Source organism: Dreissena polymorpha, chromosome 13 (genome assembly GCF_020536995.1).
Source record: "Dreissena polymorpha isolate Duluth1 chromosome 13, UMN_Dpol_1.0, whole genome shotgun sequence".
Classification (NCBI taxonomy): Eukaryota; Metazoa; Mollusca; class Bivalvia; order Myida; family Dreissenidae; genus Dreissena; species Dreissena polymorpha.
In genome coordinates, this window is record NC_068367.1 from 65,582,073 (window position 1) to 65,608,863 (window position 26,791).

General features: G+C 35.5%; 2 long non-coding RNA genes across 2 annotated transcripts; both read left to right on the forward strand.

The window, feature by feature from the left end:
* The first annotated feature begins 619 nt into the window (after window positions 1–619).
* On the forward strand, window positions 620–26,791 carry LOC127855289 (uncharacterized). The gene is made up of 13 exons (XR_008037451.1): window positions 620–802; window positions 7,420–7,592; window positions 9,002–10,452; window positions 10,951–11,129; window positions 11,640–11,864; window positions 14,879–14,951; window positions 19,105–19,261; window positions 20,176–20,531; window positions 21,038–21,110; window positions 21,477–21,555; window positions 21,988–22,088; window positions 22,787–22,924; window positions 23,583–26,791. It is a non-coding gene; the product is annotated as an uncharacterized LOC127855289 (long non-coding RNA).
* On the forward strand, window positions 834–2,362 carry LOC127855287 (uncharacterized). The gene is made up of 2 exons (XR_008037448.1): window positions 834–1,205; window positions 1,351–2,362. It is a non-coding gene; the product is annotated as an uncharacterized LOC127855287 (long non-coding RNA).

Sequence of the window (26,791 nt, forward strand, 5' to 3'; positions counted from 1 at the left end):
GTTTTAAGTTTTGTAGTGCCACATTTAAAGTTGTATTGCTCAGTCTCTTATTAAAGGGGCCATCCAACAGATTTTGGCATTATTGAATGAAGCATGTCATTAAATGCTTTATGTTGATAAATTTAAACATTTGACCTAAAAATCTCCCGTAAAAAACACAAGAATACAACTTTAAAAAAAGGAAAAAAAATAACCCTCAACAGGGCTCGAACCACTGACCCCTGGAGTCCTGGAGTTAAAAGTCTCCCGCCTAGACCACTTGACCATCAATGCGCATGCTTAGAGCAATGTATTTTTTACCTATACAAACAATCCTTGTAGTTTCCCAAAATATAACTACAACAACAGAACTTTCCAAATTATTCAATCGTTTTGCGTCAAACGACTTTTTAATTCGTCTTTTCAAATCGTCAAAAGATGCATATAATGGATATTTAAAAGCATGGTAAATTGTCAGTATTACTATTTCCTCAAAAATATCATAAAAAACGAAAATTTGCGAATCTGAAACAACTTTTTTTGTCAATGTACCAATCTGTTGGATGGCCCCTTTAAAAGTTGTGCAGTCTCACGTTTGAAGTTGTTTAATCTCACATTTTATGTTTTCCTTTTCAGCAAATATTATTAGCCAACAATACAAACATCGTTAAAGTAAATGTTGATGGAAATCGGCGGCAACCCCTTCTTTAACAAATACTACAACTCTCTCAAGAAATTAAGTACGAAGACGTATTGCAGCAGCCTAGCACACCACATCTTCTCCAATGTTGGCTACATCAACACTTCGAACAGCAGAGCCTTGGTGAGTCCATGTTTACTGTTTTGACTTTTTATTATACGCCCGTCTATGACGGGACGTATTATGGTATACCCCGCGTCCGTCTGTCCGTCCGTCCGTCTGTCCGTCCGTATGTCTGTTAATGTCGTACGCTACGTCAAATATCCTTTGACAGATTTTCTTCAAATTTTAACACAATCTTAATATTGATAAACCCTGATCCCCTTTCGTTTTTGACGGAATTCTGAATTGTCGTTCCAGAGTTATGGGACTTTGTTCGTCAAAATTTCGTGATTTCATTGAATGTCCTACTGTAGCTATATAAAAATGTTAAAGTTGTTATAACTTTGGTATGCTTGGACCTAGAGTCTTGAAACTTGACATGAAGGTTGGCCAGAACTAGTAAGTAACCACTGGACATTTCAAGGTCATTCATTTGAAGGTCAAGGTCACTGTGACCTTGAATGTAAAAATGTTAAAGTTGTTATAACTTTGGTATGCTTGGACCTAGAGTCTTGAAACTTGACATGAAGGTTGGCCAGAACTAGTAAGTAACCCCTGGACATTTCAAGGTCATTCATTTGAAGGTCAAGGTCACTGTGACCTTGAATGTAAAAATGTTAAAGTTCTTATTTCATGTTATAACTTTGGTATGCTTGTACCTAGAGTCTTCAAACTTGAAATAAAGATTGGCCAGTACTAGAAGATGACCACTGGTCATTTCAATGTCATTCATTTGAAGGTCAAGGTCACTGTGACCTTAAATGTTAAAATGTTAAAATTGTTATAACTTTGGTATGCTTGGACATAGAGTCTTCAAACTTGACATGAAGGTTTGCAAGCACACTTAGATGACCACTGGTCATTATAAGGTCATTCATTCTAAGGTCAAGGTCACACAAGGTCACTGTGACCTTAAATGTTAAAATGTTAAAATTGTTATAACTTTGGTATGCTTGGACATAGAGTCTTCAAACTTGACATGAAGGTTTGCAAGCACACTTAGATGACCACTGGTCATTTCAAGGTCATTCATTCTAAGGTCAAGGTCACTGTGACCTTAAATGTTATTGTTGTTCATGTATCCTACCGTAGCTCAAATATCCCCCGATGGATTTTTTATACGCCCGTCTATGACGGGACGTATTATGGTATACCCCGCGTCCGTCTGTCCGTCCGTCCGTCCGTCCGTCCGTCTGTTAATGTCGTACACTACGTCAAATATCCTTTGACAGATTTTCTTCAAATTTTAACACAATCTTAATATTGATAAACCCTGATCCCCTTTCGTTTTTGACGGAATTCTGAATTGTCGTTCCAGAGTTATGGGACTTTGTTCGTCAAAATTTCGTGATTTCATTGAATGTCCTACTGTAGCTCAAATATCCTTCGATGGATTTTTTTCAAATTTCAACACAATCTTAATATTGATAAACCCTGATCCCCTTTCGTTTTTGACGGAATTCTGAATTGTCGTTCCAGAGTTATGGGACTTTGTTCGTCAAAATTTCGTGATTTCCATGCTCATGTACTTATAAAATAAACCATGTATTCAAATACAAATAAACTGAAGTAAAAAAATTATTCAAAGGGTTATTTATTACCTTACTACTTCATTGGCGAACGACGGGCGTATCATGCGCTCATGGCGCAGCTTTTATTGTTACCTCACCTGATTGCTCAGGTGAGCTTTTGTGACCGGTCTTTGTCCATCGTATGTCCGTCCGTCCGTCTGTTAACATTTGCTCGTAAACACTCTAGAGGCCACATTTCTTGTCCCATCTTCATGAAACTTGGTCAGAAGCTTCGTCCCAATGAATAATCGACCGAGTTCGAAACTGGGTTGTGCCGGGTCAAAAACTAGGTCACTAGGTCAAAAACAAGAAAAACCTTGTAATCACTGTAGAAGTCACATTTCATGCCCAATCTAAATGTAACTTTGTCAAAATATTTGTCTTAATGATATCTTGGATGAGTTCAAAAGTGGTTCCGATCCGTTGAAAAACATGGCCGCCAGTGGGCGGGGCAGTTTTCCTTCTTTGGCTATAGAGAAACCTTGTAAACACTCTAGAAGTCACAATTTTTGCCCCAATCATCATGAAAGTTGGTCAAAACATAGGTTCAATTGATGTCGCGGCTTACTATGGCACGCAGTGAAGCGTAAACAACAGTAGATAAGTGATAGTGTTGTTTACACACGGCTGGGGTTGTTTTTAACACTTAAGAAATAACCAATTCAAGTGTCATTGCAAAGGTAATATTGGCAGTTTACAGGTATATAAATCGTTAAATTTCGGTACTAGTCATGAATTTCTTTTTCGTGATAAAAAATTGGCGTGGGTGTATTTATTTGTAAATAATAATTTCGTAGCGGGTACAACATTGAGATAATTTAATTTCCATTGAAAGTTTCGTTGTAAATTTCAACTAAAGTACCGCGGTATCTCGCGAATTATGTGACGTTGACATTTCCTCTTAATAAACTAAAATTCAAGCAGGCTGTATCGTTACCGTTACGCTGTTTCAGTTTCTTAATTAGGACTACTTATAAGGGTAAATTCGAATCTATGCACAATTGTATTTTATACGTTTTTTATGGCAAGAATTCTTCTTTTTAGCTGATTCGCGAGCGATATTTTACATGAAAATAAAAAATATAATTTACATTTTGGTTTTCATGATGATTACAGATACCGGTACGTATGTAATTATGAAAATGTTGATTGTAGAATTGGTTTGCAATTACATGTATTACTATACATTATGTAGCAGCGCCGTATATAAAATTAAAACATTGGGAAATTTGACAAATTAACCGCAATAATATAAAGTTAGACATTTCTAGAGTTATATCGCGCGCCGGATATATCGCGCTCATGATCTTTGGACCCCACCAACCGCGATATATCGGCGTTGCAGTGTAGTCTTGTTAGATATGTATCTATTCAATCCAATGCCTTGGTTGTATAGAGCCTTTTTGCAGGGAGGTGTTTAGTTCATAGTGGGTTTACAGTGTTGGTTTTTTTGGGTCAAATTTCGGGTCCAAAATTGACCCCATTCCCAATCCTAAAACTATGTATTTTTCTCAAAACGATATCCTTAAATTCCCAATTGAAGATAAAGAAAACGAAATTAATCACTATTTCAAGTTCATCATCCTATACAGCTCTATAACTTGAACCTTAGTAAATATAATATTTAAAACACGTGTTCTCCATTGTATAATATTGGTTAGCAAAGAAGTCAGCACAGGAAAATTAGGGACAACACTTTCCGCTTTTATTGAATATATTGTATAAGAAATATATCTTGTAAACGAAAATTCAGTCTAGGCGAAAAGTGTTGTTCCTGATTAGCCTGTGCTGCTGTACGTGCTAATCTAGGAATACTCTTAGGGCAACATGTATTAAGCCCTGTTATCTCATAATGAGGCTCAAAGTAAGTCTGCCTACAATCTGTTACAGTAAGCCCTGTTATCTCATAATGAGGCTCAAAGTAAGTCCGCCTACAATCTGTTACACTAAGCCCTGTTATCTCATAATGAGGCTCAAAGTAAGTCCGCCTACAATCTGTTACACTAAGCCCTGTTATCTCATAATGAGGCCCAAAGTAAGTCTGCCTACAATCTGTTACAGTAAGCCCTGTTATCTCATAATGAGGCTCAAAGTAAGTCCGCCTACAATCTGTTACACTAAGCCCTGTTATCTCATAATGAGGCTCAAAGTAAGTCCGCCTACAATCTGTTACACTAAGCCCTGTTTTCTCATAATGAGGCCCAAAGTAAGTCTGCCTACAATCTGTTACACTAAGCCCTGTCATCTCATAATGAGGCCCAAAGTTAGTCCGCCTACAATCTGTTACAGTAAGCCCTGTTATCTCATAATGAGACTCAAAGTAAGTCTGCCTACAATATGTTACAGTAAGCCCTGTTATCTCATAATGAGGCTCAAAGTAAGTCCGCCTACAATCTGTTACACTAAGCCCTGTTTTCTCATAATGAGGCCCAAAGTAAGTCTGCCTACAATCTGTTACACTAAGCCCTGTCATCTCATAATGAGGCTCAAAGTAAGTCTGCCTACAATCTGTTACAGTAAGCCCTGTTATCTCATAATGAGGCTCAAAGTTAGTCTGCCTACAATCTGTTACATGGTTTTATAAGGCGATACAAGGTTCTGGGAAAACAGGACTTAATTCATGTTATGTGCCATCCAAAGATTAGCGTTTGCATTGCATACATTGGCTTATCAGGAACAACTCATTCCGCTGTTGAGGGACTTTTTGTTAAAAGGAAATTTCTTCTAAACCAAAATCAAGTCTTGGCAAAAAGTGTTGTGTTTGGTTAGCCTGTCATGACTGCACATTAGTAAAGCCCATTTTTCCCAGAACAAGGCTAAAGTTAATTCTGCTTCCTGTTTGTTTAAGAGTCTTATACAAAATTCTGATGAGAACAATTATGGTATAACAAACAGTGGTTATTAAGACAATGGCGTGCATGTATATGCCAATTAAAAATAGTTGTTAAGCAATCTTATTTTATAATTTACAGAGCTACAATAGTTGTTAAGCCATTTAATTTTATAATTTACAGAGCTACAATAGTTGTTAAGCAATCTTATTTTATAATTTACAGAGCTACAATAGTTGTTAAGCCATTTAATTTTATAATTTACAGAGCTACAAAAGTTGTTCAGCAATCTTATTTTATAATTTACTGAGCTACAATAGTTGTTAAGCAATCTTATTTTATAATTGACAGAGCTAACATTGCATGGTTCTCATGCTTTGTTTACCTTTTATCAAGGCCATGAAAGTAAATCGGTATTCAAACTAGGACACTTATTCTTATAAGAGTGTGGACTCAAAATTTATTTTAATAAAGAGAGAAATTTATTTAAATAAAGACAGACAGAACAAATGCAATAATACAATAAAACATGTATGGAGGGAACCTATATGGACTTAATGTTCAAAAATAAGCATAATATCAAATTTCTAAAAATTATAACATATTCAGCAGTTAATATTAACATTGTATTACAACTAAGGATAGTTGTTGTTTTCGTGAATCAAGTAAATCTGATAAGATTTTGTTGGGGGGGGGGGGGGGGGAGGCCATGCATCCAGCAATGCCGACACACAAAATAGTGTTCATAATTAAACATTTATAGTAATTCTTTAAGGTAAGAGTGTATGCTTAATAAACAAAATTAATACATTAAATGACTGAATAAAGTTATTGTACATTTACAAACATAAACATTGTTTGTTTTCCATTGAATGCATGTTAAGTAAGCTGCAAGAATTACTGTCAACATATGTTGGTCTTATACTTGAGGATAGCTTCCTATCTGCAAATCATTTTGCTATCCTTTAGGAGCTTCCGGGGGCCTTCGGCCCTGCGGCCCCCAGCTAAAATATTTCCTTTTTTTCCTTTTTTTTTACTTTCACCCATGTATACAGCTTGTTACATGTTACATGTTATTTACTTTTGATTTTTTGTCTTTTGTGAATTTTAATATATTTTAACATTCAAAGATCTGTAAAGACATGGTAAAAATGTATGAATGTTTTTGCAACTTTAGGAAGACATTAATGTCAAATGTTTGCCTCCCATTTATTGAAACATATATTTACAGTAAAACATCTGTGAAAGCATTGTAAAAGTAAAGTGATTAATATAATGAGAACCAATAAAAAACATTTTATTTTATGCTCTCCGGTGGTTTATAGAGAAATATCAGTGAAATAAAACTGGTATTTCACTGTTTTAAACAGTGAAAAATAGCAGTGAAAAATATCTATATTTTTTACTGTTTTACTGTGAATGACGTCATTTTTTCGACGAAATGACGTAATAAATCCAACGAAATTATCCAGTTTAATTCTTTTACAATATAAATAAGCGGTGAAAAAAAACATAAAATAAAAAGGAAATGTGTTGGATTCGATGGAATATTGATTTTAATTCACTCGTGATCATTTTCACTCGTGGCAGCGCCACTTGTGAAAATATTATTTTATATGATCACTCGTGAAATAAAATTGATATCCCATAGAATCCAACAAATATCCTCTATATATTTTGTACAAGTTGATTTTCCCTTTTTTTATGCAGGTAAGGAGCTGCTAAAATATTAATAAGCTGTGTTGTGGGAAAATGCATGTGCTTAAATTGTTGTCCCAGATTAGCCTGTGCAGTCTTTAAGGCTAATCAGGGATAACACTGACTCTTTCAAAGAATTTTTTGTTGAAAGGAAGTCTCCTCTTTATGAAAATCAAGTCTAGTCGGAAAGTGTCCTCCCTGATTAGCTTATGTGAAATTTGTATGAGTTTTGAATATTTATGAGCCACATATTGGCTTATGAAATTAAATCTCTGCAAGTTTAGAATTTTTTTTTAATGAATTTACAGGTTTATATAGCACTTGCCAACACTTTTAATGTTTAAATATATAATGGTCTGATTTGATTCATGTGTATGCTATTTTGGACATGGAACTAAGGATATGCCAGATTAAAAATTCATAAGAATGAAGATTTGCTGTTTAAAAAATTCACATCCAATCAAAATGCATAGTTTTTTTATAAATTGAAATACAAACCTTTGTTTCAAGTTCATATCACCCATTGTGTTGTTTTCAGAAGAGCACCATCATCGATATTGATTTGGCGCGGCAACAGCACCAGTCCAGCCCGCATGAGCCTCAGTCAAGGACAAACCTGTCCCTCCACCTGACCCTAGCAGCCTCAGTTCACGACGACCCTTCCACTCGACCTGACCCTAGCGCCTCCACCTTGACCTACGCCCTCAAAAGGTCAGCTTTGTTGAACGATTCCATTCGTGTGCAGGAAATTCTGAGCACGTTGAGTTCTCGTGCACTGTTCTCAACAACTGCAATGTCCTTGTTGAGTGAACCACACTCGAGCCTGAGTTAGTTCAGCTTGAGTGCAGGGATAGGAACAAGTGTTCCAGACACAAGGAGTTATAGCAAAAGTTATGTTAAAGCTAACAATCAGTTCTCGCTGTTGGACACCAGAAAGAATATCAAAACAATAAAAAGTTGGATAACCTGTACAAAGGCAGTAACGACTTTGTTTTGAACACTCATGGTACATCCCTGGGCATGCCTCAGGCGTGAATTCTGACATCTGAAACGAGGTGCTAAAGGTTAACCCATCAGGGTTTGTTACTTTACACTCCAAGCCCAATTGGCCACACATTGAATTGGCAATAGACAAGGCGTAAAAAAATGACAGCAGTTTGGAAGTGTCAACCAGTATGCCCTTCGACTCTCAACTCGGCCATAAGCAATATCAATTAGGCTTGCATGTCTCAGCTTCTTGAGTATCTGGTATGACCTTAAAGAGTTATTTATACTGTCAAAGTTGGGGCAACAATTCAGCCCAATTCCTAATCTTAAAAAGTCTATTCCAAATTTTTCCATAGTTACTGTCTAAAGTTCACAATTGACGGTTGGCTAAAACAATTATTTGATTTTAATAGGTTGTAACATCTATAAGTAGAACGTTAATATTAAATTTACAATAGTAATACACTTTATATTGATAGCACTTATTCTTAATTTTTAACCCGGCGTTTTCGGAGAAAACTATAGGTATTGTCATAGCCAGCTCGTCGTCCGCTGGCGTCGAGCTAAAACCTTCACATTTTGCTCTAAAATCAAAGTGCTTCCACCTACAACTTTGAAACCTCATATGTAGATGCACCTTGATGAGGTCTACATGCCACACCCATTTTTGGGTCACTAGGTCAAAGGTTAAGGTCACTGTGACCTCTATAAAATAATAGTAATTTCTGACAAGCTTTCATTTATTCAAAACTGCACCCTAGCCAAAGCGTTTGCACTCGTTATGCGTAGCTCTTGTTAAGTAATTTATTAGCAAAAAGTTGTATTGTGTAACATTTAAAGTGGTATAGTCTCACATTTTTGAAGTTATGTCTGTTTTAAAAAAAGATAATTATGGAAACTTGCTACAACATTTCAAGTGGGTTCACGTTATTCATTTAAACAATGCTATTATGAGTGCTACTTTGCACAAAAATCATTTCGCTATCCTAAATATCAATTATAGAAACAATGTTTTGCATTAAACAAACAGGTGTGTTAAGTAAGGTGTTACAGCATATTTACATGTATTAAAGACATATTCGTTTGTTACTAAAAACACTCTATTTTTAGTTTACTTGCCATTTCCTTTTCAGATTACATTATTATCCAAGAAGAAGAACATTGTTGAAGTAAATGTTGAAAACAGTCCAAACCCCCTTCTCGCACAAATACTACAAGTCGCTCGAGACATTCAGCACGCCACCTATGAACATCTCGCACAAAAACTACAGGTCGCTCAAGAAATTCAGCACGCCACCTATGAACATCTCCCACAAATACTACAAGTCGTTCAAGAAATTCAGCACGCCACATATGAACATCTCCAACAAATACTACAAGTTGCTCAAGAAATTCAGCACGCCACGTATGAACATCTCACACAAATACTACAAGTGGTTCAAAAATTCAGCAGGCCACGTATGAACATCTCGAACAAATACTACAAGTCGCTCAAGTTCAGCATGCAACCTATGAACATCTCCCACAAATACTACAAGTCCCTCAAGATTCCGCACGCCACCTATGAACATCTCGCACGAATACTACAAGTCGCTCAAGAAATTCAACATGCCACCTATGAACATATCGCACAAATACTACAAGTCGCTCAAGAAATTCAGCATTCCACCTATGAACATCTCCCAAAAATACTACAAGTCGCTCAAGATTCAGCACGCCACCTATGAACATCTCGCACAAATACTACAAGTCGCTCAAGAAATTCAGCACGCCACCTATGAACATCTCCCAATACTACAAGTCGCTCAAGAAATTCAGCATGCCACCTATGACCATCTCGCACAAATACTACATGTCGGTCAATAAATTTTGCACGCCACCTATGAACATCTCGCACAAATACTACAAGTCGCTCAAGAAATTCAGCACGCCATCTATGAAAATCTCCCACAAATACCACAAGTCATTCAAGAAATTCAGCACGCCACGTATGAACATCTCCCACAAATACTCCAAGTCGTTCAAGAAATTCAGCACGCCACCTATGAACATCTCACAAACACTACAAGTCACTCAAGAAATTCAGCACGCCACCTATGAACATCTCCCACAAATAATACAAGTTGTTCAAGAAATTCAGCACGCCACGTATGATCATCCCCTTGAAATACTACAAGTCTTCAACAAATTCAGCACCTCACCAATGAACATCTCACAAATACTACAAGTCGCTCAAGAAAATAAGCACTCCAGGTATTAACATCTTGCACAAATACTACAAGTCGCTCAAGCAATTTAGCGTGTCACCTATGAACATCTTGCATGGTGGCTTGGTGAGTCTGACTTCTGTCTTGACAAGTCTCTCAAGATAAAATAATCGGATCTAACAGACAGAGCAGGTGCTGAGTGACTCGTCTGTTAACTTGACTGACCTCGATACGTTGCTCTCGAATAATGAGAACCTGACGCACGAGGAACAGTGCTGTCCAACATTCCCAGTTTTTGGTTGGCGACTTCACTGTCTGGACTCACACAATCTCTGCCTATGGCCTTGCTGCAGCCACAGCAGCAGCAACAAAAACAGGTAGTATATTAGCTGCGCTCTGGAAAAACAGTGCTAAAGTGTTGTCCCAGATAAGCGTGTTAAGTCATCCCAGGCTTATTAGTGAACACATTTTCTGAATATGCCTTTAAAACAAAAAATTCCATTAAAGTGGAAAGTGTCGTGGCTGTTTGTGCAGACAGCACAGTCTAATCTGGAAAGACTCTTTTATTTAACTGGTCAAACTGAGTAAATAAATACTTATAAGTGTTGATTTGATATCAGTGTTAAGCATAAAAGGTCAGGGCATATTTTCATACATTTTTGTGTCAAAATTCAGCCTCTAAACCAAAAGTTGTTTCATTGTTTTCACTTGTATATTACAAATAATCCCTTTTCATAAATTAAACATGATACTTATTAAATGTTGTTTAAGATAAGTTAAACAATTATTGAAATGCAGTAAACATTCTATGAAATAATTATCTGCATTTATTTTAAATAAGAATATCTATAAACTACACTTTACCACCTGTCCAGGTTTTCAGTATACAGATATGCAACTGGAGTGATGATATGCCCTGAAGATATTTATTAATTATACCCCCTGTTAACTGGGGTGTATAGGAATCCCCTTGGACGGACGTCTATCTGTCTGTCTTTCCATCTGTCTGTGGGCGTTCACTTAACAATTCAACGTTCAGCTTTCAAACTTTCAGGTATTGTTCCTTCTTATATGAGGTTGTGTATATACATTGTATCATTCTACACTAAAAATTACAAAACTGAGACATTCTATAACATCATGCTACATATTCTGACTTGCGGCATTGGGTGATATTCTACGTCACAATTGTTACAAATTCGTGTTTGACTAGACTGCAATTACACTTTTTTATAGATGATTAAGCATTTTCAGTAATATGTAAATTACAATTTATTTTAATACGATTAGAAGATGTTGTTTTCTTTTAAGAATTTTGAAAAAGCCATATTTTGGGATTGTGTCATCCACATAACTTGTTAATTGAATGGTCATGAAAAAAATTATATGACCATTCTCTCTCTTATTCTGGTACGGCAGTTGTCATTTGCTGGCATCAGTATATGCGCTTAAATAAGCCAGGAACAGAATAGCTAACTGACCCCATTACTGTGACTGAAATGTATTTTTATGTGTAGGGGTCTATAAAAAAACTGATAACATTACTGGAATCTAATTTGTCTAGTTCTTACAGGACCCCATACAATCACAGTTTGGTACTCAGCTGAATTACATGCTCTCAGGTGAGCTGGAGCTGGACGCCCAAGGACAATTCCTGAGTATAGGCGTCGAGATCCTGGGCCAGGAATTCGGGGCAAAGCTCAACGAGTCCTACCCCCAGGGTACAGCCACTCTAACCTTGGGGCTCCACACTTCCCTGCTCAGGGGCAGAGATTATCTCATCTACAAGGTAGGTTGTAATGCAAAACGTTTCACAGTCATTCAAATAATTTTGGTAGACTACGGATATATTGATGTTTCCACTATATGAGGTAAGGAGGGTATAACGATTTACCCTTATTCGTTATTGTGTCCATCCTTTCATCCGTTCTTTGATCCCATACTCTTGTGTGGCTGCCCTAACTAAAAACGTATTGTGCTAAAGGGATTCAATCTTTGCATTTATTTAACAATGCATGTGAACTTGTGAAAGTTCATATTTTTATTAGATTTTTCTGACATAGTTGGAGAGATAACCCCCTTTTTTAAATCGTGTAGCGGTTAACTTAAACTTTTCGCTACTAGAGACCTGAAACTTTCGATGAATTTTGGAAACTTTGGAATCCACAGTCCATCCGTTGGCGACGTGTTTGTGTTCGTCTGTCAACGTTTTCGTTAAAGGACATTTCCTCCTGAACCACTGAACATAATTTAATGAAACCTCACAGGAATGTTCCTTGGGTGTTCGAATTATTAATCTTTTTATGCCCCCTTTCGAAGAAAAGGGGGTATATAGTTTTAGCACTGTCCGTCTATCAGTCTGTCTGTCACACTTTTCCTGTCCGCTCTCTAATTTAAATAGTTTTCATCCGATCTTTACCAAACTTGGTCAGAAGTTGTATATAGACAATATCTAGGCCAAGTTCGAATATGGATCATGCAGGCTCAAAAACTAGGTCACGGGGTCGAAAAAACAAATTCAAGAAAGTAATAAGCTTTAAATAGACATAATTATCTGACCTGCCAATTTATATATTTTTGTTAAATAAATCAAAGCGGCGCAAACACATCTTGGTAAAAGGTCAAGGTCATCCTTCAAGGTCTAAGGTCAAACAAACAAATCCAAGGGAAGTAATAAGGTTTAAAGGGACATAATTATTCAATATTGAACATGGCAACTTGATATTTGGCATACATGTGTATCTCATGGAGCTGCACATTTTGAGTGGTGAATCTACAGTCATGGTAGTGGCTTTTAATTATTTGCTACTAAAATAGAGATTTGTTAGAGACAATTATTTTTAAGGGAAGTAATTTATATAATTATAAATGTCAGATTATATATTTCCTTACCAACAATTTAAGTTCTTTTCACAGTTACTGTACAGATTTTTTATTTTGATTATTTATAACTCAAATGATTGATTTGTCAAAGTTTTTTTTAAATGATCTAATTATCATGTCTTTCCTGTACTTATGTGTGAATGGTATTGTTCATTACATACCTGTGGACTTATGTCCATAGATACATGATGAACTCTGGCTATGGTCTCTTTGATAAAACACAACCTTGGTTGTCAGTGATGTCTGACTTGGTCATATGTGACAGTCTACAGACCCCCCCCCCCCAGGTTGGATTGGACAAAATCCAAGGGAAGTAAAAAGCTTGAAAGGGATATGATTTCTATACCTGCCAAATGATAAATATACATTTTATTTCAAAGCGGCGCAGTAGGGAGCATTGTGTTTCTGATGAACACATCTCTTGTTTGAAACTGCATAGCCAAGAGATTTAATGTTTGGTGTGCAACAGTGTAAAGTGAGTCATCGACAAATGTTTCCAAATAATGTGTTTTGGTCAAAACTGGCTTACCCCCAGGATTTCCCAGTTTTACAAGGATTTTATATTTGATATGGAGCATAATCTAGAGGTCCCCTACACAGTTTGTTTTATTAATAAACTTGGTCCTAGTGATCATTGACTGATCCTGGTAAAACCGTCATATAAACATTGTGTTTACAGCAAAGCCCCAAGGGTTCATATTTGGTCCATGTAAATGATGACATTTCTGAATTCATTGAATATATTTTTATGTCCCCCGCTATAGTAGTGGGGGACATATTCTTTTTTGCCCTGTCTGTTGGTTGGTTGGTTGGTTGGTCTGTTGGTTGGTCTGTTTGCGCCAACTTTAACATTTTGCAATAACTTTTGCTATATTGAATAAAGCAACTTTATATTTGGCATGCATGTGTATCTCATGGAGCTGCACATTTTGAGTGGTGAAAGGTAAAGGTCAATGTCATCCTTCAAGGTCAGAGGTCAAATATATGTGGCCAAAATCGATTTTATGAATACTTTTGCAATATTGAAGATAGCAACTTGATATTTGGCATGCATGTGTATCTCATGGAGCTGCACATTTTAAGTGGTGAAAGGTCAAGGTCATCCTTCAAGGTCAGAGGTCAAATATATGTGGCCCAAATAGCTTATTTTATGAATACTTTTGCAATATGGAAGATAGCAACTTTATATTTTGCATGCATGTGTATCTCATGGAGCTGCACATTTTGAGTGGTGAAAGGTCAAGGTCATCCTTCAAGGTCAAATATATGGGTAAAAATTGCTCATGTAAAGTCACTTCTGCAATATTGAAGCTAGCAATTTTATATTTGAAATGCATGTGTATCTCATTGAGCTGCACATTTTGAGTGGTGAAAGGTCAAGGTCAATGTCATCCTTCAAGGTCAGAGGTCAAATATATGTGGCCAAAATCGCTCATTTTATGAATACTTTTACAATATTGAATATGGCAACTTGATATTTGGCATGCATGTGAATCTCATGGAGCTGCACATTTTGAGTGGTGAAAGGTCAAGGTCAAGGTCATCCTTCAAGGTCAGAGGTCAAATATATGTGGCCCAAATCGCTTATTTTATTAATACTTTTGCAATATTGAAGATAGCAACTTGATATTTGGCATGCATGTGTATCTCATGGAGCTGCACATTTTGAGAGGTGAAAGGTCAAGGTCATCCTTCAAGGTCAAATATATGGGTGATATGCTCATGTAATGTCACTTCTGCAATATTGAAGCTAGCAATTTTATATTTGAAATGCGTTTGTATCTCATGGAGCTGCACATTTTGAGTGGTGAAGGGTCAAGGTCAAGGTCATCCTTCAAGGTCAAACGTCATATACGGGGACGTTGTGTTTCACAAACGCATCTTGTTGGGATTTGTTAAGATATTTCTTTATGTTTATAGGGTCCTTATCCTCACAAGTTCAGGCCCAGGAAACCATGCTTCTCAACTGCAACACAGCCACTACATCTCAACAGTAATAGTTTGTTTCACCACTTTTAGAATGGGGCTTGGACTCTTTGTATTTCGAACAAGAAATATCTTTCAAAAACATATACGGCGTTGATTGTGGTTGTGGTTGATGAAAGATAAAGAGTTATATTAATGAGACAGCAAATTCCTTTTTCTAAGCAGTTCTTAGCAGCATCACATGCAAATCAATAACCTTGCGCCAGATTTTGTGGCTTACTTCGCATTATTAGATATTGTTGACCATATATTTATAGTTTAAACCTATTTATTTTAGCTTGATTGCATCGAAAGCCTTAGGCTTATATAAACGCTCTCGAATCTATTGATAAAGAACAAAAATATACAAGAAGAATATAAATTAAATGATGATATACGAGTATATGGCCAAACCGTACATATTTGAAATATTAATACGCGCGTTCTTCGAACAGACATGTATTCTTGTAGTGGTTTTTCGGACACAGTTATTTGATTCGATTGTTATTAGTATCGTGAATCATTGGGCTCATGCTTAGTAAATTGGTTGCTATGGTGGAATAATTCTTATTAAATTAATCAAAACTAGTACATATCATGGAATTATTGAAAAACAATCCTTTATTGACATACCATAATTATATCGCCGAATATCTGCAATGAAGATATTTCCGGTCATGTTCACCGGGTTAACGCGATAGAGTTTATATAACAAGTCTTGTACTGACTGCGAACTGAACTTTATACCTTGTGAGATGGAATGCAATGCGTTAAAGTGAGGTCACTATTTTACTGCTGGAACGACGGTTTGTTTAAAGCTTTATACTTTTACATATTATTTTCGATGTTTCGAAAACAATTTAACATATTTTGGTCAAAGCAAATATCAGGATATGGAACAACAATATTTATATGATCTAAAATATACGTGATCACAGAATGAAATACAGTAGTAATAACTGAATATGAGAACGCAGCCTTTAAAAACAAATGCTATGGCGCTGACAATCCTCTGGAAATAAAAGGTGCACGCACAAACCGTATTGATGTCAAGAGTTGAGTGTAAAACTGTTCTATCTATCAAGCCTTTTCATTAGAGATACAGTTGTTTCATGCTGAACACACAGTAAAACCGTGTTAAAAAGACGCGGACATGTTTTCAATGTTTTGGTTGTATGTTGAAATCAGCCAATAGAATAAATGAAGTGTATTCATTTGTGTCTAGCCGCGGTCAGTTCAGGTAAGGTCAAAAGTGGCGTTAAACAGCTACACCAAAAAAACTGTGTTGGTATTATCCCCCGCCAAAGGCGAAGGGATATTGTTTTGGCGGTGTCAGTCCGTCCGTCTTTCTGTCCGGTCGGCACTTTTATGTCCGGAGCCATATCTTGGAAGTGCTTTGATGGATTTCATTGAAACTTGGTATGAGTATATATATGGATAAGATGATGATGCACGCCAAATGGCATTGTACACCATCTGTTAATAATGGAGTTATGGCCCTTTGTATCTTGACAAAAATGCTTTTTCATATAAGCTTAGAGCTTAATCTCCATTAACACATGTGCCAGAGCCATAAAACTTGCCATGTTGTTCTCAATCATCTGGGGTTGCTTCACATTCAACACCCATAATCTTAGGTGTTAAGGTCAAGGTCATACATTGAGGTCAAAGGTCACAAATTTGATGAATTATTCATTATTTAGTCATTCCTTTACTATGCATTAAACGAATTCTGTAATAACTTTACATAGTAAATTGATTCATGAAAAATATCCTATCTGCATTTTATTGTCTGCAAACCCATCACAGGTACAAATGAGTTAAAAACAATAATTGACAAAAGGCACAACAATTCATTTATACCTTTTCTTTTTGTTCTACACCCATCCATAAACAAAATTTATTTGATGGGGGATATCAATTCAACAAATTTGCTTGTTTTAAGTAAAATTGAGAAATAGGTGTTGTGGTTGTTTTTGCTAACAAATACTTTAATATTGAGAATAAAAGTTTGTTCAATATTACATGTACTATGGTTCAACTTGAACTGAAAATGGCATATATTTTTCTTGTTTTGGAAACCTTCACTTGTTAATTTCAATCTGTCATTTTGGAAAAATGGATATTTTGTTTCATTTGGAATGGGACCGAACAACAGCCCAAAATATTAAAATAAAAAAATAAAACTGAAGTAAGTTCCCTTATCATTGGAAAAGGGATAACTGTGGCACAGTTGTGAGCACCTAACACAATGTCCTGTCTTAAAATGCCAAGGTAGTCTCTTCTGAATGAAAATCCTGTCTTGGTCGAAAAAATTTCCCTGATTAGCCTGTGCCTGTGCACATGCATTAAGCCAAATTTTCCCTAAATGCGGCTTTTATAAGCCTGAGACTTTTGATGCAATCAAGCTTTAACAAATTGGTTAAACCAAAATGCACACAAAACTGGGTTTCCTGCTCTTCAATAAATTGACACGAATATCTTATTAATTTAAGAGTTAAAAGTGAAACTAGTGCATCTTCGATACAAATGCTAATAAGATAGACAGCTTCACGCTCAACCCTAAAATTATGGGTTATATTGAACATCCAGAGCTTTATTTCAAAAACGTCAATAACATGCAAATTATCTGTAGGTATCAACCAAACTGACTTTTTAACTCTTTACCAAAATCACGTTCTATATCAAATGTAATGATCGTAATGAAACTGCCATTTCTATATAAAAGGGGTCAATGTTGTTTGTGCCTTTATGTTAGATGGGTGTTATATTTGCGGAGATCTGGATAGCAATTTTAATCACCAATACTGTGATTGTAATTGTAATTATATGCAAATTATAGTAGAAGTATAAGGAGCGTTGTATTGACTACATCAGGAATGTGCCTTATGGCTATAGCCCCCAGAAGAATTGTTAGTGATATGTGGTACATATTTACACATTTAAAGATCTTATTCAAGCTTACTTGAGCAGAAAATGCTCTGGTAAGAAATTGTGATAACCCTATGTCAATCAATGTGGTGTGTGCATGTGGTCAACTTTTGGCTCGTTAACACTCTAGATGCCTTATTTGTTGATCCGAAATTCATGAAACTTGGCCAAAAACTAGGAAACCAGATCAAATCTTTCAAAACCCCATGCCACTATAGGGGCAACATGTATGACTCAATCTCGATAAAAACTTAGTAAGCATGCTTATCTTGACAATGTCTAAGCCAATTTGGAATTTAGGTCAACAGTTAGAAAAGCCTTCTTACCACTCCAGAGGACACATTTATGACTCAATTTGATGAAACTTGGTCAAAATGCTTATCTTTCAATTTATTTGTTGAAACTTGGTCAAAATGCTCATCTTTCAATTTATTTGATGAAACTTGGTCAAAATGCTTATATTTCAATTTATTTGATGAAACTTGGTCAAAATGCTCATCTTTCAATTTATTTGATGAAACTTGGTCAAAATGCTTATCTTTCAATTTTCATGTCTGAGTTTGAATCTATGTCACATGTACCCAAAAACTAGGTCACCAGATACAATCTTTCTTCCCACTCAAAATCGATCAAACTTGGTCAGAATGTTGATCTTGAATGCTGCATATTGAAATCACATCATGTGCGTTCAAAAACTGGGTAACTGGGTAAAATGTTCTAAATATCATGTTACCACTCTAGAGGTTACATTGACGACTCAATCTTGATAAAACTTCATCTTTTTTTATTTTGTCTAGACCAATTTTGAAATTCGGTCACATCTTTCCATAAACTAGGTCTTTAAGTTAAATCTCAGACCACTCTAGAAGCCACATTTATGACTCAGTCATGTTTAAACTGGGGCATAATGTTTATCTTGACAATATCATCTTATAATCAATGCCATTTTCGAAACTCGCTTAAGTGAGGTCAAAAAGGCAAGTCTTCTACCAAAGTTTTAAGTCGAACTAAGGTAAGTCTTCAGGGGCATCCTGACCCTTATATGTTACAATAAGCAGGATGCAGATATTTTTCAAAAAACGATATTTTGCATTGTTTTCAATTAAAGAACTTATAGATTGTATTTAAAGAAAATCATTACATGTAAGGAATATTGTTTTTTTTTGTTCAGTGTACTTAAAATACTTACATGTGTATCGCATTTAAATTCAGACTTAAATGCATGTTATGTTTTCATTCTATGTTCAAAGATATCTGTCAGTTGGAGGGAGAAAGAAAGAGATGTTTAAATAGCAAAACATGCACACATTGCTGCTTCAGCCTCAATATGAATTGCAGCGGCAGCAGCAGAAGCAACAGCGCTCACAATTCAACAATAAACAGTTCCATTGACGAGTGCTTTTAAATGTATGAGACTTGAAAATACTCATTATCGAGACTCACCTGTGCTGAATGTTTTCTTTATTCTTTTACTGGGTAATTACAGTTGAGATAAGGCATGTGCCTTAAGTGTTGTCCTTGCAGGCTTATCTGGGAAGACACTTTCTGCTAAAATGGTGTTTTATGCCTCCGGATCGAATATCACCTTGTTTCTAAAATAGCTGCTGTTCGGCTTCAAAGCACAGTAAGGGGCATTGTGTTTCACAATCACAGCTCTTATGTTTGTACAAAGAAAGTCTCTTCTTGGAAAAAATCTAGTTTAGGCGGAGTGTCGTCAGCGATTAGCCTGCAAGGAATTAACAGGCCTATTTGAGACAATACTTTACACACATACATTTAACCATTTTCACAGAGTGAGGCGCAATTTTGTGAATTGTTATAAATATAACATTGATATGCTGTCCATGTGACCTTTTCATAACTTGATGAGCCCACTATATCTACAAATTGACTGATCAATGTTTATGCCTTGTTATTGTTCCATTCCCTTGTTGCAATAGCAGATTATTGTTTTGCTGTAAGTGCGCTGTCGAGAGGTTTGCACACACTATTGCGTCTGCTCTCTATTTCAAAACATCTGATCATCATGAAATATGTTGATAATGTTTTTGATCATAATATCTAGACCAAATTTAGTAACCAACCAGATCTCATGTAGCACCTCCAACATATGTTTTTGTTTAATGAAGAAAAATTGACCAAATTAAACGTGTCTGCCATTTCACTCACGATCAATATAACCCAGTCTTCTGAGCAGGTGTATTGTTGGCATTCTTGTTTATTCGGTGAATGAACTGTCTGAAAACTGTGTAGATGTGACAAATAGAATGATCTCCTGCTGATGCAACTGAAGTTACATTTGTTGATATTTTATTTCGCAGGACATCATGTCAATGAACAAGACACCCTTCCCTGAAAACCTCGCAGATCTAATGAACAGTGCAACTGCCCCATATGTGACCCTTTAGAGAATGGAATTACTGGCCAAATATCTAATCGGTGCCAATCTGGGCTCCAGAAGCAGCCTCAGCCATGGGGGACAGGTTTATGAAGCACCCTGAACTTCTCAATCTCACAGCAACAGTAGATCAACATGACCTCCAGCAGCAGCCTCAGCCGTGGGGGACAGGTTTATGAAGCAGGGCTCCAGCAGCAGCCTCAGCCATGGGGGACAGGTTTATGAAGCATCCTGATCTTCTCAATCTCACAGCAACAGTAGATCAACATGACCTGAAAGGTGGGAATAAGAACTAATGATAATTAAACCCCACACACCAAGTTTTGGAGATAGTTTATTGGAGTCAATGTCTGTAAGTTGGTCAGTCAGAGGGGCTTTTTGTCTGCATAAAATGTAAACATATTTGTATCAAACCAAATCTACATTTCTCAAGGGATTTTATTATATCTTCAATTGTGTGAACCCCATGAAGTGCGGGTTGGGGTATGGTAATCATTTTGTGACAAAGCTCTAAGTTATCATTGGCCAAGTCACTCTCTTGCACAATATTAATGTACGGACTCTGTATCTCACCAAACATGGGAATTCAGGGGCTGTGTAACTTATATTGTATTCAGAGTTATTAACTAACATTTTGACCACAGAACTGTGTAAATAGCTTTGTTCAAAACAAAGGAAGTATAGAGTCATTAGAACCACTTGAGATAAAAAATTGTCAATGCAGGAACCATTGTGAATTAGTATGTTTTATTATGACACGTTTACCAGAATATATTTTCTTTCAGCGGTTCGTGTTCAGTGTCTAACAGTAGTCTAATGACCAAGCCACGTCAGCAAAGCAGCAATAACAGCAGTCAAGTAAGTTGTCTTCAACATTTAAGAGTACCAAGGGTCGCAGTCTTTTGCTCAATACGGTTTGTTTTAAATAAAACCTAATGTAGTTATTGAAAATATTTGTTGATTTCCGTGTCAGATTGAAATGTTTTATAGCACAATACATCAACACCACAAATGCATATGAATGATTAACAATAGAATTATTAATGCCAAAAATCAAAACATAAATTTCTTTATATTTTTCTTCAAAAAATGTATGAAGAACTTGTTAACTTTGTTTCAAAATATATCTGAACAATATGTGTTTTAAAATATATATCTAAACATATTGATGTTTTAGACTTCGCTTTGATTTATTTTCCCTATGATTTCTCTTCTCCTAAACAGGTCGAGGATCACCCATAACTACTTGGTGCCTAGCGATGATTTTTCTGCTACCAACTTGACCTGATTATTGTACTCACGTGTGAGTCAGGTTTAAGGTCACATAAGGTTTAAAGTCTTAAATCAGCATATATGGTCATGGTAGTTAGAAAATTTAAGATCATAAAGGGACTTGTTGACCAACTCGATAAACAAGTTATTTTATATTGTTCAAATGTATCTTTTAACGAAATGACTGCAATACAGGGCATCATAAGAAAATCTACATACTTTCCCCTTTAAATGTGTAAAATTCACAATAAACAAAATGACTACAAAAAGGGCATTTACAAGAACATCCTTGAACATTTTCCTTTAAATATTGCTCAATATTTCTCAGTGAACAAAATGTATGCAGAAAGAAAAACTTTGTCTCTATAAAGATTGCTCAATATGTTTTTACTGCAAACGGATTTATTACAGAACAGGAATGTATCTTTTAACATTATCGTTGAAATTTCTCAACCATTTGCAGTTAACAACATGACTGCACGATATGGCATCAATGGCAAAGAAGAAGTGATCAGAGGGGGTTATAACGTGCAAGTCAAGAAGGCGACGTCCATGACGAGACTGGTATGGTTCGCTGTTTTATATTAATTATTTCTTTTATTAATTTTAAAATGCCATAAGAAAGTGATGATCGTTTGTTTCGTATTGATATACACATATATCTCGACTTTACTCTCTACAAATTTGTTTAGCAGGATCCGTAATTTTGTGTCCCCGCTAAAACATTTTGTAGCGAGTAGAGATATAGAGCGAGTATTGATACAAAATAACGCTTATTACTCAGCCCGGACGCAACCATCTTGACTATCAAGTAATTATCCCCTCTGTTTGATTGTCCCAAACTTATGTCAATCAACTTTCTCAAATTGTGTTGCATTTCGTGAATCATCAACTATGTATACCACTTTTGTCACAAAAAAGTATATTCAACCTGTGTCTGCGCCACTTGTAAATTGTTTTTATATAAATACTTTGCAGACAATTTGGTCATTACCAACAAATAAAATACTTATTTATAAAATTAAGTCTTGATTGCATTGACTGTATGTTAAGTTTTAAGAGGCTTCCAACTCTAGAACATCGTGGACAAAAGGCTTTAGATAAGCCTGATTATTTTACGTGTATGACTTATTAAGGGACTCACACGTGTGACCGGTTGAAAAAGTTGAACCATTCCTGGGAGTCTTGAAGAATGTCAAAGTCAAGCTAGCATTGTCTTCAAGAATGTGTCTTGTTTGACACATGACTGACTTTATTTCCAGAAAACCCTGATTGCAAAATGCAGAGTCTGCTCCGGAAGCATTTGCAGACACAGAACATGAACGGCTGCAGTCATTGTCTTCATATTATATCATCTCTATGGTGCAGGACCCTCAGTCTGTGTACACAGGGAACCTTCGGTGAGTTAACGAGTCATGCGCATGCTTTTTGCATGGCCCCAATTTAAGTGTTAGGTGGGTAAATATAGATTTACCCTTGTCCGTCCATATGTCGTTCGCTGCAACTCTCGTATTTTTTGTCACTGTAACCTCGAAAATTATTGCTTCTTGTGTGATGAAACCAAACATATTTACCATCATATGAACTTGCCTTGCTGTGTATTTTGGTTCATTTTTGTTTGACGTCAGTCGAGTTTTGTGACACAAGAAAAATGTGGGTGAATCCGTGACCATGGTCACCAACATTTTCCTACTTCACAAAAGAGATATGAGTTTTCTCAGAAAAACTCTTGCCGAATGAATGTTTTAGGGGCCATCAGCTAGTAGACCCTTGCCTATTTTCATTAATCATTAGGTACTACTTTTCCAATGCCAAAAACGAATCTTTATTAAATCCAATCCAAACGTATTAGTAGATAAAGAGGTTATATTTCACCTTTAATATGTATAATCGATGCTTATTTCATCAATAGTTTCAAGACCATTATTTCCTCTGTGGATTCAAATCAGAGGAGTTGTAACACTCTATGACAGTGCGGTTCATGTTCTTTTTGTCATTGGTATCAAAAATAATATGAAAAACCGAAATTTACTCGTATGCATTTTTCTTGTTTTTCAGACGCCAATGACGAAATCAAACCATCCAATCAGAAACACATCCTGTTGCAGCAGTTATTACCATTTTGACCCCAGTCAAAAAAAGAAGCTCAGAGATAAATACTGTTTATGCTGTTCTAGTCTTTACATACCTTGTGGTATGTTGAGCACGTACTCTGACAGGTTTCATCTTATAATTGTTTGACTGGTGGAAAATAAATGACCTTGTTCAAGTCGAAATGTCAGAATAACAATTCATAATTCAAATGCCAAAAAGTCATATCAACAGCCACATTTGTTATGTGACCAGCAAAGTTGAATTCAAAGAGACACAATAGTTTTCTTTATATTTTGTTGTGACCAACAAAGTTGTATTTAATGAAAAACAATAGTTTATGTTTTATGGGAATTATGATGCTGTCAGTCATGTTATGTTGGACGTTTTAGTTAAATATAGTATGTTACAAAATGTATTATTTGAAGCACACATATTGCAGGTATATCCAATGTCTGTGTTTGTATTATGAACCTTTCACTTCAGATTTTGATCCGGATATGGTAAATTTAAGGGAAATACACTTAAACACCGTTATTTCGAACACCGATAATCCAAAGTCACCGTTATTTCAAGGTATTGTTCGGGTCCTGATTGTGGTTCTTCTTTGTTCAATGTAAAATTTCATTGTTAATCCGAACTTCGTTTAACCGAAGAAATCGTTAATTCGAAGTGTTTATGTCGGTCCCAACACTATATTTCGCACCTAATTATCAATCTTTAATCCGAAGTCAAAACTGCAAAACACTGAGCGTAATTTCACACCTATTTGGTCTGCGCGTTGTGCGTCGAAGCTGATAATTACACCTTTGTCGCCTGCGCGTAGCATGTTAATTTTATAATGTCGTCAAAAGCCGACGACGAGGCCGACAACACATTAATGAACATGATATTGAATCAACGTGTGACCACATGCAGCAACAATGTAAGGCAGTTCTGCGAGCAAAACACGGACGGAAGCCAGTTCTTCAATTTCCTTGACACAATGGAGAAATATGTTACACGCGTCCAGTTTAGTGCTGCTTTCACCAGTGTTCAGAAAGACATCGCGTCTTATTTTTAAAAAAGTTTATTCATTTCCGAAAATGTATTCATATGTATTTACATGTATGATGCGCTATGCATTATATTTTATATTTCTGTAATTAGAAAAAAATAAAAAGAAGAAAAAGAATCGTTTTATTCCTCCGTTAGTTACAAGTAGAAATCTATTGCTATCTGACTATTTTACGTTTTTAAGTAAAACAATTATTAAAAGTACAGTATGACCGAAACATGCGAATTCCACAATGTTGTATTTTTTTCAGAATCAAAGAAGTCGTCTGTCAAATGTTTATTTCGAATTTTCGTTAATCCGAAGTTTTTTTAACTGTCCCGACGACTTCGAAATAACGATGTTGAAGTGTACAATCATAACAAAGTTATTTTAAGATTGTCAAAGCTGTTTAAATGTTTATGGTAACTTGGACACGATTGAAAATATATTGGCGTATTGTCCATGTTTCAGTTTTCTGTTTTACCAGTAATATAGATGTGCTCATTAAAATAATTCTTCAAAGAGGTTGAGAGTTATGAAACTTCAGCTTTTCAGTATATCAATCTTTCTGAACACAATACTTGTCAATTTGCTCATTCGGGTCGGTATTTGATCCAAAATCTTGTTAAGTAGCATACTATTTCAAGGGAATATAAATTAATTCTGGGCAAAAATGTTTAATCTACTTAAATTAATTGATTCTTTGTTTACTACCAGTACTTTGTTGATTTCAATTGCTATGGTTTGCTAAATAATTAAAGCATGACTGTTGTTTTATTTGGAAAGCTTTTAATAAAACACAGAATTAAAAACAATATTAAAAAAAATAGATGAGTTTTATGAAAAATGGCACATTTTATGTTTGTTAATTTGTGTTGTAAGATCATAGACTTACATGCTCATAAGTGTTAACATTCGATTTTTGACGTTAAAGTTTATAATGCTTTATATATGCATATGTAAATTTACACAACCAGATTGTACCTTCTTAAATCAGTGAGTACTTTAACCCAGATTTCTTGATAACTGTTGATAGGTATATTTTGCCATTTGCCATTTATACATAGAGCAACTGCAAAGCGATTGTATTTTCGATGTAAATCATTCATTTAGTGTTGCTATTGTTTAAGATAAACTCACTGTTTACATTTATTTGTACACACCATTGTTATATAACAACATTGCTTGTGTAAATGCACATATATGTATAAAAACTGTTTAATAATGCAGCATTAAATATTCTGAAGAGAAAAGGATATTTACGGCAATATAAACACCTTGTTATATGCTATGCTTTTCATCGAATGAATTTGAGCAACTATTAAAATGAATTTATTACAACGAGAGTACCTTGAGATTAGAAATGAGTCAATTACAAAATAAGGGAGAGTGATGTCATATGTTTACAATTGTCAGGCATAGCAATTGCCTCTATGGGTAATATAACAGAGCAATATTATTTGCTTAAACAATACAAATTAAGATGTCTTTTTTTGTTAGATAATAATTGTGTTTACAACTCGATATAACGAGTAAATACATACAGAATTTCAAATTATTTCGCAATATATACTCGGCAATAAGTGAAAGTCTAAAAGGATTTTGTGGAATAAACAATTTGCAAATTATTTGCTTGTTTCATGAAGTAATAGTTAAGGTAAAATGTGGTACTTATTGTTACACAAACACAATGTGTAATAACAAAATGCATCAGTAATGACATTTATTAAAATTCCTTAAATTTACATGACTACTCAGTGCTTTGAGTTTTGTAATTGTGACGATTATAAGTGAATATTCTGCAAAAAATACCTCTATACGAAATGTGTATATTTCAATAATAATGGTATACTTGTATGCAAAGTACTTGAATAGTTTTGATGTATTGCTGATAAAGAATTGTGTAATTGTACTAGTCTTATTCCAGTTTGTGTAACGTTGACCGTTCAACATAAGCTGTCAGTGGAGTGAATTCACTGGGGCCAGTTTCTGTAAATCTTCCGATTTAAAACTGCAGCATACACGTATGTCTTAAATCCAGATTTACATAACAGTGTGGTTGTTTATCTTGAATTTGTATTGAATGCATAAAACATGTTTGTTCTGTTGTTGAACAACTGAAGATAGCTTTAAATGTGTA